We start from the raw sequence: 15,936 nt of genomic DNA on the forward strand, positions 1-15,936 counted from the left end.
CAGGGGTGTAGAGCATGATAGCTGTCCTACGGGACTAGAGGACTATCACATAGGTAGGAATTAATTTGTGTGTGTGTGTGTGGGGGGGGGGGTCCAAAAGAACAAACATAAAGCCTTGAAATAATAGATTTATATTCTAGCTCTTATGAGGAAGAGCTCTTAAATGTTCAGAGGTATTAAATAATGAAAAAGGCAGCCTGAATGAGTAATAAGCTTCCCATCTCTAGAGGTATTCAAACAGTCTGGTTAACTGCTTATTAGGAGCACTTCCCCTGGGATTAGAGCACTGGAATATTGATATGGTTCCCAAATGTAGCACTGGATCACATGACCCCACTAGGCATGTATCCCTGAAGCATTAATTTTTTTTACTTCACAGTTTTTGGGGAGTGAGAAGAGGGAGGGAGTCAAGAAACCTAACTGGTAAGTAACTTGAAATATTTTTATAATACTAAAGTAATGCAGGTTTACTATGGAACAAAATGTATAGAATTTGAATACATTTTTAAGATGAAAGAAAAACTTCAACCAATTTCAAATTTGAGATAGGCTTATTCTAGTTATGCCCCCATTTATTTAAAAAATTTTTTTTAAATGTTTATTTTTGAGAGAGACAGGGAGAGACAGAGTATGAGTGGGAGAGGGGCAGAGAGAGAGAGAGAGAGAGCGAGAGAGAGAGAGAGAGATACACAGAATCGGAAGCAGGCTCTAGGCTCTGAGCTGCCAGCACAGAGCTTGATGTGGGGCTCAAACCCACAAACCATGAGATCATGACCTGAGCTGAAGTTGGACGGTCATCCAATTGAGCCACCCAGGCACCCCATACCCCAATTTATTTTAGATAATACTTTCCTTTTGCAAAGCTGTAAAGATGCTTTGGTTAAAAACAGTTGGGCAGAAATAGGTCGAATTGGATCAGTGGTTCCCAAACCTGTCTAAGACTTTCCCAAAAGTCTTGTACCTTACACCTGAAAAATGTTAATCTCCAGGGGCTCAGGAATCTGTATTTTATAAAACGTTCCCATCTGGGTTTGGCAATTCACAAAATGTGGAAATTGATGAGTGAGAGAATTCATTTGTTTTTATAATGGTGCATTTAGTCGGGTAGTCAGTATCAGCTCTTGCAACATATACCCCACATATCTTAACACACTAAGGCTTACTTCTTACTCTCAATCCAGTGTGGGTGAGTAGGATCAGGAGAGATGGGAATCTGCTCCCTGCAGTCAGTCGGGGACCCAGGCTTACTCTTGTGGTTCTACGGATCCCCAAACTTCTACTGAATCCTAGGCATTTATTTGGCTAGGGAACAAGGAAGGAATGAGGGTATGAAATATCACATGGAAGGTTTTTTAGCAGTGGTGTGCTGGAGTTGGCTTATACTGGCTTGTGAGAGCTCATTTTTTTAGGAATTTTTGAGTTTGTTTTTAAATATGATTATTAAAAATCAAATTATATGCACTTCCAGTTAAACTAATTTATATTAGTATTTGTATACTAATATATTAGTATATTATATCATCATTTCCTAATTATATTATTACATTTTGCTGTTTTTTGTGCTCTTGAGGTTATTTATATTTATTATATTTGTATGGTAGAAATACTATACAATACATCTTTCCAACTCCATGTTTAGTGATGCTATGTTGGTACCTTGAATTTAGGCATGGTGGGAATATTTATATCACAGAAATTGGCAAATACTACAAACCAGGACTCTGCTGCCACCCTCCGCAATAGGTGGTTGTTCAATATTTACCAGCGTGATACTGGTTTTAGGGGTCTAGGCTTGGAAGTGGCAAATACCACTTGAACACTTCCACTGGCCAGAACTCAGTCATGTAGCTTTACCTAGACATGTGGGTCTGAGGAGTCCAGTTTAGTTGTGTTACAAAGACCATGGATATCGGTAGGTATTTACAGCCTTAAGAAAGATAACTTAGCCATTGAAATTACTACTTTCTAGGACACTTCTGTGAACAAATTATAAATAAATATGTATAATGCGGTTATGTGTAGAGTCACCTATGAAAACTCATGAATCCCTGTACAAAACTAGAATCGGGGTACCCTGTGAAGAAAAGCCGATTGTAATGCTGAGTTTTAATATGTGATATTGTATTTCAACTTATCATGTACATTGCCACCCTAAACTTCTCTCCTTTCTCAAGACATACAGTTTTATATTGACCTTATATTTGTGAATCGGGGTATCGTATGTCGATGAGAACACCTGCCTCAGATGATAAGCATATTTAAACATTCACCTTTTTGCTCTAATTGATTTTGAAAGTTCTACTGATTAGACGTAGATATTTGAAAACCATAATTTCTAAAAAAAAAGACATCAAATGTGAGTTATAAAATTAATTCTCAAGTAACTCATCCATCAAAATGCTAGGAATCCCTACATTGTAGTAAAACTTGGAATCAAACTGGCCTGGGTGTCAGAGAATTTGAGTATGTAATAACATTTAGATACTTAATATGGATTGGGGGGGCCTGGGTGGCTCAGTTGGTTAAGTGTCAGACTCTTGGTTTTGGCTGCGGTCATGATCTCACAGTTCATGAGATTGAGCCCTGTGTCAGGTTCTGTGCTGTCAGTACTTGGCGCCTGTCTCTGCCCCTCCCCCATGAGCGCACGTGCACATGTGCACGCGCTCTCTCTCTCAAGATACATAAACTTCAGATAGTTAATATGGATTGGGATACTTATGTTGTATTAGTAATTTCCACTTTGTATTTGTATGTTAATTATTTTTTCTTAAGGAAGCTATGCATTTGTTTAAAATTTTGTGTGCTGATTATTTTCTTGAACACATTGTCTTTTAAGTATGTCAATTAAGGCACAATGGCAGGGGGTGCCTGGGTGATCTCACAGGTTCCTGAGTTGGAGCCCTGCATCAGGCAGGCTCACTGCTGTCAGTGTAGAGCCTGCTTCCGATCCTGTCCCCCTCCTCTGTGCCCCTCCCCCGCTCAAGCTCATCCTCTCAAAAATAAACAAACATCAAAAAAAGAAGAAAAAAGGAACAATGGGGTTCTTATTCTCTTTAATTTCTTTATTTTTCGGTTTGTTAATTTTCACTTTTATTTCCTTCCATTCATTTCCTCCATTTTTGTTCTGCTGTTTTTTATTATTTTTATTTATATTTTTTTAAGTTTACTTATTTTTGAGAGAGAGAGAGAGAGAGAGAGAGAGAGAGTGCAAGAGATCGGGCACGAGAGTGGGGAAGGGGCAGAGAGAGAATCCTGAATGGGCTCCATGCTGTCAGCAAAAACCTGTTGTGGGGCTCCATCCCACCAACTTTGAGATCATGACTTGAGCCGAAATCAAGAGTTGGAGGCTTAACCAACTGAGCTGTCCAGGCGCCGCTAAAACTCGCTCACATCTTTATTCAAATGCTTAGTTTGTTAATTTTTAATCTTTCTATTTTATTATATCCATTTAAAGTGAAGTGGGGCAGGAGCTTACCTGAAGCAGGGCTTGAGCTCACCCGATGTGGGATTCGAATTCACAAACCACGAGATCATGACGGAAGCCAAAGTCAGATGCTTAATGACTGAGCCACCCAAGTGTTTTTTTTTTTTTTTTAATTTTTTTATGTTTATTTGTTTTTGAGAGATAGAGAGTGAGTGGGGGAGGGGCAGAGAGAGAGGAAGACAGAGAATCCCAAGCAGGCTCAGTGCTGACAGTAGAGTGCTTGATGTGGGGGCTCGGACCAACTAACCGCGAAATCACGACTCAAGCCAAAGTCAGATGCTCAATGGACTGAGCCACCCAGGTGCCCCCAGTGCTTTCTTAATTTGAAGAACTCCCTTCAGTAATTTTGGTAGGACAGGTCCAGTGGTGACAAATTCCCTGTGTTTGTTTGTCTGGGAAAGACATTATTTCTCCTTCATTTTTTTTCCTCTTCTTCACTTTTAAAGAGTAATTTTTCCAGGTATAGAATCCTTGTTTGGTAGTGTTTTCCTTTTAGAACTTGGAATATATCATCATACTCTCTCTTGGCCTGAAAGATTTTTGCTGGGAAATCCACTGATAATCTTACGGGGCTTCCATTATATGTGGCGAGTCACTTCTCTCTGCTGCTTTCAAAATTCTTTCCTTGCCCAGGACTTTGGACAATTTAATTGTCATATGTCTTGGTGGGCTGGTGGATTGATCCTGTTTAGGTCTTTTGGGCTTCATGAATCTGGATGTTGATTTCTCTCTTAAAATTTGGGAAAATTTTATCCATTCTTCCTTTAGATAAGTTTTTTGCCCCTTTGTCCACTTCCTCCTCCTCCTCCTCCTCCCCCTCCTCCCCCTCCTCCTCCTCCCCCTCCTCCCCCTCCCCCTCCTCCTCCTCCTCCTCCTCCCCCTCCTCCCCCTCCTCCTCCTCCTCCTCCTCCTCCTCCTCCTCCTCCTCCTCCTTCTTCTTCTTCTTCTTCTTCTTCTTCTTCTTCTTCTTCTTCTTCTTCTTCCCATAATGTGTATCCCATTCATTCCTTAGGCTTTTTTTCCCCCCATTCATCTTTTTTCTTTTCTCTTCTGTCTGCATAATTTCAAATACCCCTCTTCAAAATTTCTCATTCTTTGCTTGATTGAGTAGGCTGTTGAAGCTCTCAATTGTGTTTTTATCTCAGACATTGTAGTCTTCAGCTCCATAATTTGTGTAATAGTTTTTAAGATATCTGTCTTTATGTTGAAATTCTTGTTTTGTTCAGGTACTTTTCTCCTGATTTCATTGAGTTTTGTGTCAGTGTTCTCATGTAGCCCAGTGATCTTTAAAAAAATTATTTTGAATTATTTCTCAGGTAATCTGTAGATCTTCATTTCTTTGATGTTGGCTATAGCAAATCATTATGTTCCTTTGGTGGTGTCATGGTTCCTTGGTTTTTCCTGTTCCTGGTAGCCTTGCATTATTGTCCTCCCATTTTTTAATGTTAATTTATTTTTGAGAGAGAGAGAGAGAGAGAGAGAGAGAGAGAGAGAGAGAGAGAGAGAGAGAGAGAGAGAATGAGAGTCAGGGAGGTGCAGAGAGAGGGGAAGACAGAATCCAAAGCAGGCTCCAGACTCTGAGATGTCAGTACAGAGCCCAACGTGGGGCTTGAACTCATGAGCTGTGAGATCATGACCGGAGCTGAAGTGGGATGCTTACCCGACTGAACCACCCAGATGCCCATTGTCTTCATATTTGAAGAAGCAGTCATCCCTTCTAAATATTATGCACTGGCTGAGGTAGGGAAAGACCTCCTACAGGCTGGTGTAAGGATGTCAGCTGGGCGAGTTGAATAGTGGCTCCTTATCCAGATGTATGTTGGGGGATGCATGGGGGTGCCAATGCTGGGGGTTTACAGTGGTGCAATCGAAGGAGGCATGCGTGTTGGGTCTGGTGGGAATGTAGATGTCCAAACAGCTGTAGCAAGCACCTGGTCCAGCGGGTGCATGTGTGTAGCTGCAGTGGGTGGCAGGTCCATTGAGGAAGTGGGTGCACGTGTGGTGGAACTAGTGGGTACCAGGACCATATGTAGGCACATGCTTCATAGTGGGTGTCAGTTCTCAGGTACAGGGGTGGCATCACTGGAAGTGAGGTGGGACAAGAAGTATTTTTGACTCCAAGGAGAGGAGAGGTGGCTCTTGGCAGCTCCATCTTAAGGGGACGTGGTGCCTCTGGCTCTAGGCAGGTCCAGCAGCTGGGGTCTGCATGAAGACTGTGGGGGTTCTCTGAAGTGGAAGCTAGGCTGCTGTAACCCTCAGTGGCAAAGGCTGCTGAGGTCCTCTGCTTGACTTCTTTCATGGGAAGAACTCATGGCTGACAGGATTCCTTATGGTGATGTGCCAGGCCAGAGAGGGGGCAATACAGGTAGAATGCTTTTTACCCCTTTTATACATTGTTACTCCCAGTCTCTGTGCTCCCTTGGGTCAATGCAGCCCTTGAACTACACTCCAGGGTTCTCCCAGAGCTATTCTCACCCATGGATAGTTGACTTTATCGTTGTGTATAAGTGTGGGTAAGGGCTGGGATCTCCTAGTCTCTATCTTGGTGACGTCATTTTTGGTATATTATTTATAAGTGAATCTTTAATTTATTATAATCTATAATAGTAAATTAGTACCAAAATGTAATTATATCCCAAGACCCAAGTATCTCCATCTCTTTGAGGTTCCTGCAGAAGAAGTGAACACAATGAGTAAAATGAAACGGAAACAAAGTGCACTTGGACCAGGGTTCATTGCTCCTCAGAACAACATTTTGGGAAAGGAAATTTGGAGCATATGTCTTAGGCTTAAGGCTTGCATGAGACTGGCAGTTTTAGTTTCAAATTCCAGATCTAGACTACAGGACCTTATTGCTCTGTGGGTTGCTGAAATATATAGGAGATTAAAAAATGATGAAGGAACCCTGAGGTTTTAGACTCTTAGTCAGTTTACCAATCTAGCCACACTGAACAAGGAAATGAAAGATGAGAGAGTGAGCCACACTCTCATGTGTTAGTGTTTAATGCAATAGTTATTCTACCTGTTAATAAACACAGAACAACTTTTGTTCCAGACATCAACAAAATATTTTAACAGCTCTTTTTCCTTGTGAGGGTAAGGGAGAGATGAAGAAAGTATATTTCACTTGGTCAACTAACCATTATTTCAAGAAGCAGTTCTCATCAAACACAGTAGCTGGAGCAAATGAAGATATTTCCCCCCTTGATGTATTTATTAACTACAGTGAAATTATTTTCCATAATGATCTTCATATTAATGAAATAAATTAAAAGGATATTCATGTAACATATATATAACATATATAGTATTATATGTATGTATATGTAATATGTATTATGTATATGTGAAATATACTTAATTGGAAATGCCCTATGTATTTAAATATATATTTAATTGGAAATGCCCTAGTGGCAGCCATGAGATTGTGCCTTGCAAATCTCTAAGTGTAATTGACCAAAAGCATCAGCTGCTGCATTCTGAAATCCAAGCTTGTGTGTTCAGGGGATGTTGCCTACCAGCTGCTCCTGGACAGTGAAGGAGTGAAGGATAGTAAGGTGGGCCTATTCCAAGGAGATGTGGGACTCTTCTGATGGCAGTTTTGGCTTGAGGACTCCCTGATGGTCTTGCCAAAACTTCCTATGACTGTGTGATAGTCTAGGATGCCTTAACCCAACCTACTCTCCTCCTTTCCTTCATTTGGGATCAGAGTGCTTTGTACTCGATGGTTTGCCTAGCCTTTTTAGCGCCCTCTGTTTTCTCTCACATAGGTGTTTTCCCTAATAGCATCCTTGTATGTTTAATCTTGGATAAGCACACCCTTTTACAGTGATGATCTTTCTATAGAACACCTTTAACCTGAGTGTTTAAGGAGGACTTCCAAAAAAGTGATTTTAATAATTTTATTTAAAATATACATAATTTATGATGCCTTTAAGAAAGACTAATGAAAAATATCTCAATTTTCCTCATGGTTTTGTCCTATTATTTAGTCACAATTTTCCACATTAAGGAAGTTGTTTCACCCTACATTTGTAAAGTTTAATGAGTTGCCTTCAAGGACTGTCCTGTTTAAGTTTTATTGGTTGGAAGTACATTTTCTCAGAGGCCATGTTTTTGAGAAATTATTGATTTGGAGCAAACTAAAGAATGTATGATTGATCTGTCAATTGATCAATATCTATCTATCATCAATCATTGGTTTATTATTTTAAAGTTTTGGTTGATACAGTCTAGCAAATATGATGTTTTCAATTGACTTTCTTAATTTATGATAAGATTAAAGATAAATGCAAAAGAAAATCTGATTTACTCCAAGCAAGAAGTCCATAGGATAATGAGGTTGTGTTTTGCTGTGGTAAACACAGAGTGTGGTTAATGGTGAATGAGAGCTTGGCTAGGTATATCCTTTTCTCAGGTGGTCTTCATAGGCATGCTTGCCCAAGTTCTAATGAAGCTTGAAATCAACATGGTTTAATTCCTGGTTTTAATTCTTGGTTTTTGTTGGAGTCCTAACAACACTGTCCTGTCGATCTTAAGCAAGGGGCCGCTACATTATTGGCAACATCTCTTGTTGCTGGGAGTTTTGTCAAGAGAAAAATTAAGAACCATATCATTATACTTGTATTTTATATCTTCAGCCTAGTATATTTACAATGGGTAATTAAAATTAATGTATGTGTGTGTGTACATATGATGGTTCTTAGAGCAGGTACATCTCAGTAAATATTAAGTTGATGACAATGATGATAAATAGTGTCTGCACAACATGTAAGAGTTTTATAAACCATAGCCCCATACCTTCTGTATTTCTATCCTAATTGTTACTCTGAGAGGTAGATGTAATTATCCCTGTTCTACAAATAAAGGAACTGAGTATCAAAGAGGTTAAGTGAGTTAAAAAGATCCTACAGCTAATAAGAGAACATAAACCAGGAAGGAGTGATTATATTTTCATATTCTTATCAATTTACATTACTTCTGCTTTTTGATACATCTTTGATTGTACTTGCAAAGTATATTCAACTAGACATTCTATGGTTTTGGATGGCTTATAATCATCATAAAGTTTGAAATTGGATCATTCTTTTTCTCTTATTAAGAGGAAAGAAGAAAAATGTTTTTGAGGGCTTCTGATATGCTAGGGATTGGTTTGTTGTTTTTACATATATGATCTCACTTGATCTTGACAGTAACTGTTTAAGAATAAATCATTTCCGCAGGGCACCTGGGTGGCTCAGTCGGTTAAGTGTCTGACTTCGGCTCAGGTCATGATCTCATGGTTCGTGGGTTCAAGCCTTATGTCAGGCTCTGTGCTGACAGCTTAGAGCCTGGAGTCTGCTTCAGATTCTGTGTCTTCCTCTCACTCTGCTCCTCCCCATTCTCCGTCTCTGTCTCTGTCTCTCTCTCAAAAATATAACATTGAAAAAAAAGAAGAAATCATTTCCATTTTGACAAAACTAGGAGATTTTTGTGAAATATGTTTTCTCAATATTTTCAGAGAATGTTAAGAGGGAAGCACAGAGTCTTGTGGAAGGCATTTATCAGTTCTGTAGGTAATTTAATTTCTGTTATGTCATTTAACCCCCTCAGTTTCATGAGGTTGGCAGCACAGGTCATAATATCCCCAATTTCAGAGATAGGGAAATGGAGTTTTAAGGACATAACGTGTCACTCAGAGTTCTTGGTGGCAGTTGATGGGGAAATAATACTGTCTAATTTGTGAAAAAATGGTAACTTATTGGCAGGATATTGGGAAGCCCTGTATCTCACAAAGGCTCATGAAAGGAGGGGCCTTCCAAGATATGAAGGGGTTTTAGTTCTAAAATTAGGAAATATTTACAACAGTGATAACTTGCTTGGGCGTTATAGACAGAAGCAAGTTTGACGCTCAACAATCCCTTTTATTTAAATTTTTAAACTCCAAAACTTATGTTTTTTAATTTTCAAAGTGGGGAATTACGAATCTTCATTTCTCCTTTTAGGAGAACTAAAAATGTTAAGGTATTCGTCACCAAGGGTGAATGAATACTTAGAGATTGTGAAAGTAGCTTAAGTGTTTTGGTGAATATAAGGAAATAAAACATACTTTTGCTAAGCCTCCTTCAGACTTCCCTTTAGGACTGTTGTGCTGGCCTGGTAGGTAGTATTTTGTCTGGCTTAAGCCACTAGATTGGTGGGAGCAGGTCTTGATTGGCCTTATTTTGGCTGAATGAGTGACACAGGACATGCCTCCTGCCATGTTTTCAATTTAGGAGGCTGCTCATAGAGGCCTTGAATGCCAGCCCAAGGATGAATAAATTAATAGTAGACTTCATTATTTAAATTTACTGCTATAAATTTCAAATATCAAATATTAGGTCGCTGGTGAATTATTAGCCATTCTCTTTTTTTTTCAATATATGAAGTTTATTGTCAAATTGGTTTCCATACAACACCCAGTGCTCATCCCAAAATGTGCCCTCCTCAATACCCATCACCCACCCTCCCCGCCCTCCCACCCCCCATCAACCGTCCGTTTGTTCTCAGTTTTTAAGAGTCTCTTATGCTTTGGCTCTCTCCCACTTTAACCTCCTTTTTTTTTTTTCCTTCCCCTCCCCCATGGGTTTCTGTTAAGTTTCTCAGGATCCACATAAGAGTGAAAACATATTGCCATTCTCTAAATAATAAGAACTAATTTTTATTAATGAGGGTTTAAAATAGGTAAACTATGTAATTCCTTAATCTAATCCCAATGCAATGAAATAAGTAATACATGTGAGTCCACACCACTTTGATCATATTCTTGACACATTCTACTTCTTTGGTCACCTCTATTATTATGAAATAATCAGTTTGTCATATGGCATATAATAAAATTGACTGTGACTCTTCCTTCCAGCAAAATACATGTATTTCACTTTTTCTACTTGTCCTCTTCTCTCCCTCCAGATCTTCCAACATTCATGAAATGTTATGTAGAATGGGAAGGATAGATTTTCCATTCAGCTACACACTTTATAAGGTAATAAGCACAACATTGCTGCTTTTTTTTCTTTACCCTTTATTCAACTGTGCTTTCACCTGCAAAATGGGCTTCTTGTGTGTGGAGTCTAAAGTTGGGATATAAGAATTCCTGATGAAATCAAAATTCAGTTTTTTTTTTTACATGGAGAAATATTTTAAGTGTGTAAAAATAAACATATGTTGTTTGATTTCAGCATTGAACTGAATCTGCTTATAGCATATGACTGATGTGTACTGGAATGCCACTGTTGGCTTGTGTAACTCTGAAGAAATTTTGCTTCTACATCACAGGGATATATCTATCCATGCAATGGGAGAATTATAAAGTACTTTATTCAGAGGAAACACCATTGGATGGAGGGAGAGTGGGCTATAATAATTTATGTTCATTCCTGCCAATGATATAAATGTCTTCTCTTTTGATGGAAGCAGGCCATGAGCAAAATTTGTTTCACATGACATTACATACCATATTCAGATTTGCAGCCATAATCTTGTCAGAGTCGATTATCACATGATTGGAGCAGTAAAAAAAATGAATTGAGTTTAAACTTTTATGAAAAAGCACTTATATTGTGGAATCAGACTTTTTAATGGAGTACAGGCATTAAACAGACCTTGTATTAGGCTCTGAAATTAATGGGTCACTGTATAACTTTCTAGTTTTCATAGTGTGATAAGATTAATGCTTGCTTATATAGCAAATTCAATGGCTCATTTAATTTCATATGAATGTTTAAAGTTAAATTGCTTTTGGATTAAGTCTAAACTCATTATTCATTTTAATGTCTGAAAGAACTTTCATTTTTCTTTCATTTTATTTAATCAAGTGCATCATCATTAAGTAAAGGCTAAGGACCTTGATAGCTAAAAATATGGTGAAAAGGAAATTTATTAATTTACATTGAAAAGAGACTTATTTCTTATAAAATGTATTTAATACTATAACATGCTTACCTATGGTGCTATTTCAGAGAAGATGAGATATTTATAGGCTTTTTGTCGTGTATTAAAATGCCAAATTGAAAAGCTGCCCACTTGGCTGCCTAATGTTCAATGTGCAGTCCTTAAACAAAGATTACCATTGACCTTTATATGTTTTTTCATTCATTCTCTTAGCCAACAAACATTTATTTAAAGCCTACACTCTGTAAGGCACTGACCAAGCACTTATGTAGTATTCACTGATGAAAAATACTCCCTTGCTGACCTGAAAGAACTGACAAGTCCCATAGAAGGGAACTTCACTTCAGAGGGCTGTGGACTTCTCATCTATATCATGAAGGAGTTTTATTGAATGATCTCTATGATCCTCTTCAGGTATTTTTTTTTAAGTTTACTTATTTTTTTTTTTAATTTTTTTTTCAACATTTATTTATTTTTCGGACAGAGAGAGACAGAGCATGAACGGGGGAGGGGCAGAGAGAGTGGGAGACACAGAATCGGAAACAGGCTCCAGGCTCTGAGCCGTCAGCCCAGAGCCTGACACGGGGCTCGAACTCCCGGACCGTGAGATCGTGACCTGGCTGAAGTCGGACGCTTAACCGACGGCGCCACCCAGGCGCCCCCGGTTTACTTATTTTTTTAGTAATCTGTACACCCAATGTGGGGCTTGAACTCATGACCCCAAGATCAAGAGTTGCATGCTCTCCAACTGAGCCAGCGAGGCGCTCATCCTCTTCAGGTCTTATGTTCTGCGATTCCATGGCCATATCATCCTTTGGGTGTGGACAGAAAAGGGAAAAAAATAAATGAAACTCAAATTTATAATATTGATCATAATATAGTATCAACTATAACCATAACTACACTATAATTATTAATTTGAATAGTTCTTGGGAATGTATAAAGCATGTTGCTTTCTGTTCTAGCACTTCATGTTGAGTAGGTAACAGTCATTATCTCCAGTTGGGATAACTGTTGTGATAAGCATTTGTGGAACATGAACCGTGTTTTCAGGACATGGCTAACTCCTACGAAGGCAGAGATGTGTTGGTCTCTCACCGTCACTGCACCATCCATATGGCCTATAACAGTGCTTGGCATGTGGTGAGTGATCCATAAATATTTGTTAAGCGAATGAAGTAATGAGTGAGTGAAGGCATGGATTGAATGGAGACTCTTATTTCATTTACTCTTCATGAGTAACTGAATGCAGTAGATATTTTATCCTCATTTGACAGATGAGGACACTAAAATTTAGAGAGATTACGTGACTTGCCCAGTGGGATACATGCAGCATGATAGGGTTCAGCTGGAACCTTAGTCACTCTCTGCTGTTTTCATTTTAACACAAAACAGAAATGCTTATTCTAAGAGCAGCAGATCATAGTGGTTCTCAATTTTGGCTATATATTTCAATTCCCTAGAATTCTTTCTAAAACTACCAATGCCTGGATCCCACTCCAGCCCCATTAAATCAGAACTACTATAAGGTTGGGCCTGGGCTTATGTATTTTTTAAAGTTGCCCCCATTCCTTCCCTCCCTTCCTCCGTATCTTCCTTCTTTTTACTAGTCTTTACTGTGCAAATCTGGGAGGAAAGACATAAAGCCTTTCCCTCAAAGAACTTACAGTCTAATACATAAATGATGAATGTGAGCATGCTAGTGATCTATCGTAGTAGATATTCTTTACCTGCGTCAGCCATTTCCCCAAATCGTGATGACGTGAAACCTGTGGGTTCAGAGCTGTATTTTGCTCTTGACAGCTCAAAATCTCCCATGTGCCTGTTTATAATAAACACCTGGGGACCCTGTGAAAACTGGAGCTTTACTGAATGGGAATCGCCAGGAGAGGGGGTCTGAAACTTTGCATTCCCTGCTCTCACCCACCCCCACATACTCTCAGGTGATTCTTAAGAACAAGCCAGTGTGGGAAACATTAATATAACTCAGGGTTCTTAAAAATGTGATCCCCAGTAGCATCACCTGGGAAGTTGTTATAAATACAGATTTTCTGATCCCCTCCAGAACTACTGAATCAGAAACTCTTGGCTGGGGCCCTTTGATGTATATTTGCACAAGCTCTCCAGGTGTACACTTACATTTGAGAATCCCTGATAAAAGGAGGCAGCTTGTGTTGGAGCCTAAGGAGGGGGGAACATATTCCATGCCCACTCTAGCCTGAGAGCTGAATGGTTAGAGCTCAAGTAAGCTAGCTTCCAGTGGTGACTGGGGCAAGTGAGTGTGTGGGTGGGAGCACAGAGGCTGGACCAGAAGGGGCTGGTCTCCCTTTCCCCGGACTCCCCTCTCATGTGGGCAGGGAAAGGATCTGAGGCACCATCCCCAGGAGCTACAAAGTGAGTGTGCTCGTGTCTGTGTGGAGACTTAGAAATGGGTTTAAACCTGGAGTGCCTGAGTGTTTCAGTTGGTTGAGTGTCTGACTCTTGGTTTTGGGTCAGGTCATGATCTCCTGGTTTGTGTTTGAGCCCTGCATCAGGCTGTGCATTGGTAGCTTGGAGTCTGCTTGGGATTTTCTCTTTCCCTCTGTCTCTCTCCCCCATCTCTCTCTCTCTCTCTCACACACACAAAATAGATACATAAACGTTAAAAAAAAAGCTGGGGGAGGGTGGTGCCTGGGTAGCTCAGTTGGTTAAGCATCTGACTCTTGGTGTAAGCTTAGGTCATGATCTCACAGCTTTGTGGATTTGAGCCCATTGGGCTCTGCGCTGTCAGTGTGGAGCCTTCTTGGGATTCTCTGTCTCTCCCTTGCTCTCTGCCCCTGCCCCACTTGTGCTGTCTCTCTCTCTCTCAAAATAAATAAATAAACTTAAAAAAAAGAAAAGAGTTTAAACCAATGGAGAGCATTATCTTAGAAGCAGGATAGAGCCAAGGCATGGATGTGGAAATCAGCTAGGAGGTTGGTTAGAGAGCGGCAAGGCCCACATTTCCCTAATACTGATTTCTCTTTAGCAGAAGAAAAGGGTTTTGTGATATTTCCTGTGAGAATTTGAAGATCCTAAAGCCCTTACTTTTTCTACATAAAAAGTGCCACAACATGATATTCTTTTCCTCAGGTATGTTCGCTTAGAGAAACATATTAATGAATTATTCAGGGCGATTTCCTGGGTTGGGAGAGAGACGCACCTGTCTGAGATGGTTATAGACTCGATTAGATAACATTTGTCAGCTGCATCAGCCACAGGTAGCTCCTGACGAGAATTGTATTTCCCTGTAGGTAGTGGAACCGAGCGAGGCTCCGAATTTCATGGGGTTGTTGAAGAGGCTTGCAGGAGTGTCGAGCCTGAGAGGCTGGATGGCAGTTGTCAAGATAATCAGACCATTTGCAATCGCTATTCTGCGCTCTTTTTTTTCAAAGTTCCTGAATGGGAACATAAAATAGCCAAGAAGACATGACACATTTGTGTGCTATAAATAGATCATTTCCACTCAAAGTGTAATAGATCTATATTCGTTGATAACTTCCTATAAGTGGTTTCTTTCTTTTTTCTAACTCTGTTGTTGGGTACAACTCTTAAATTATGGCTACATAACGAGCCAGGTTTTTTCCTGCCAGAATTTTGTCTTCATACACCAAACTACTTATAATATGCACGGGAGACTTTCCATTTTGCTGAAAATACCTTTTATTTCACAAAGGTTTGCATCTTCTGTAAAGCTCTCTTTTGGGCTTGTTTTTAAAATATATCCCCCAGAAAAGCACATTATTTATTGTGTTGGAGTAGGAACATCTGTGGTTTTGCTCTTAGAGCCAATGAGAAGGTTTGAGCTCCAATCACCGTGTGTGAGAAAGTATCTGAGAGGCAGTGTCGTTGTATGCAGCTCCAGCTCCCACACCGGCAGGTTCGGGGAGACCTTAGGGATGGTAAGTGGCCTTGCTCAGATGGTACTGGTGGCTGCTTAAAAGGAATGCTTTGATATTAAATCAAATACTATATGCACAGTGATTCTGCTCAGTGTTAATAAACTCTCCATAAGTGTAAGTTTAATTTTTTAAACGTTTTTATTTACTTACTTAGAGCGAGAGTGAGGGGGGTGAGGGAGAGAGAGAGAGAGAGAGAGAGAGAGAGAGAGAGAGAGAGAGACAATCCCAAGCAGGCTCCAAACTGCCAGCGCACAGCCCAATACAGGGCTTGAACTCACAAACCACGAGGTCATGACCTGAGCCGCAATCTAGACTCAGACTGAGCCACCCAGGTGCCCCTTGATAGATGTAAGTTTAAAATTTTAGCAAAAAATAGCAAGGTAGGGTGAGAAGAGCACTGGTGGGGATTTGGGAAAGCTGACCCCGAAAGCCATATCATTTCTCAATAGTTCATAGTTTCCTTATTATTGCCAGGGAGGGTTTCAATTGGATGGTCTCGAAGAAGTGCTTCAATGACTGAATCTCACCAGCCTGTTGAAAGGACCCTATGTGTATTTTTGAGAAGAGAGAGATGTGGAACTAGCTTTTCCTTTTGCTCTTCCTTCTTTTCTTTTCTTTTCT

At 39.8% G+C, this 15,936-nt stretch overlaps 1 long non-coding RNA gene across 2 annotated transcripts in view; it reads left to right on the plus strand.

The window, feature by feature from the left end:
- The first annotated feature begins 287 nt into the window (after positions 1–287).
- The window catches only part of LOC123382267, a 221,930-nt gene continuing 206,281 nt past the window's right edge, over positions 288–15,936 (plus strand). The window contains exons 1-4 of one of the 2 annotated variants that reach the window (XR_006590383.1): positions 288–423; positions 10,415–10,487; positions 11,609–11,809; positions 12,361–12,538. This is a non-coding gene — a long non-coding RNA (uncharacterized LOC123382267). The remainder of the gene's footprint in view (positions 424–10,414; positions 10,488–11,608; positions 11,810–12,360; positions 12,539–15,936) is intronic. The other variant, XR_006590384.1, reaches the window with a different exon arrangement.

Source organism: Felis catus, chromosome E2 (genome assembly GCF_018350175.1).
Source record: "Felis catus isolate Fca126 chromosome E2, F.catus_Fca126_mat1.0, whole genome shotgun sequence".
In the NCBI taxonomy this organism is placed as follows: Eukaryota; Metazoa; Chordata; class Mammalia; order Carnivora; family Felidae; genus Felis; species Felis catus.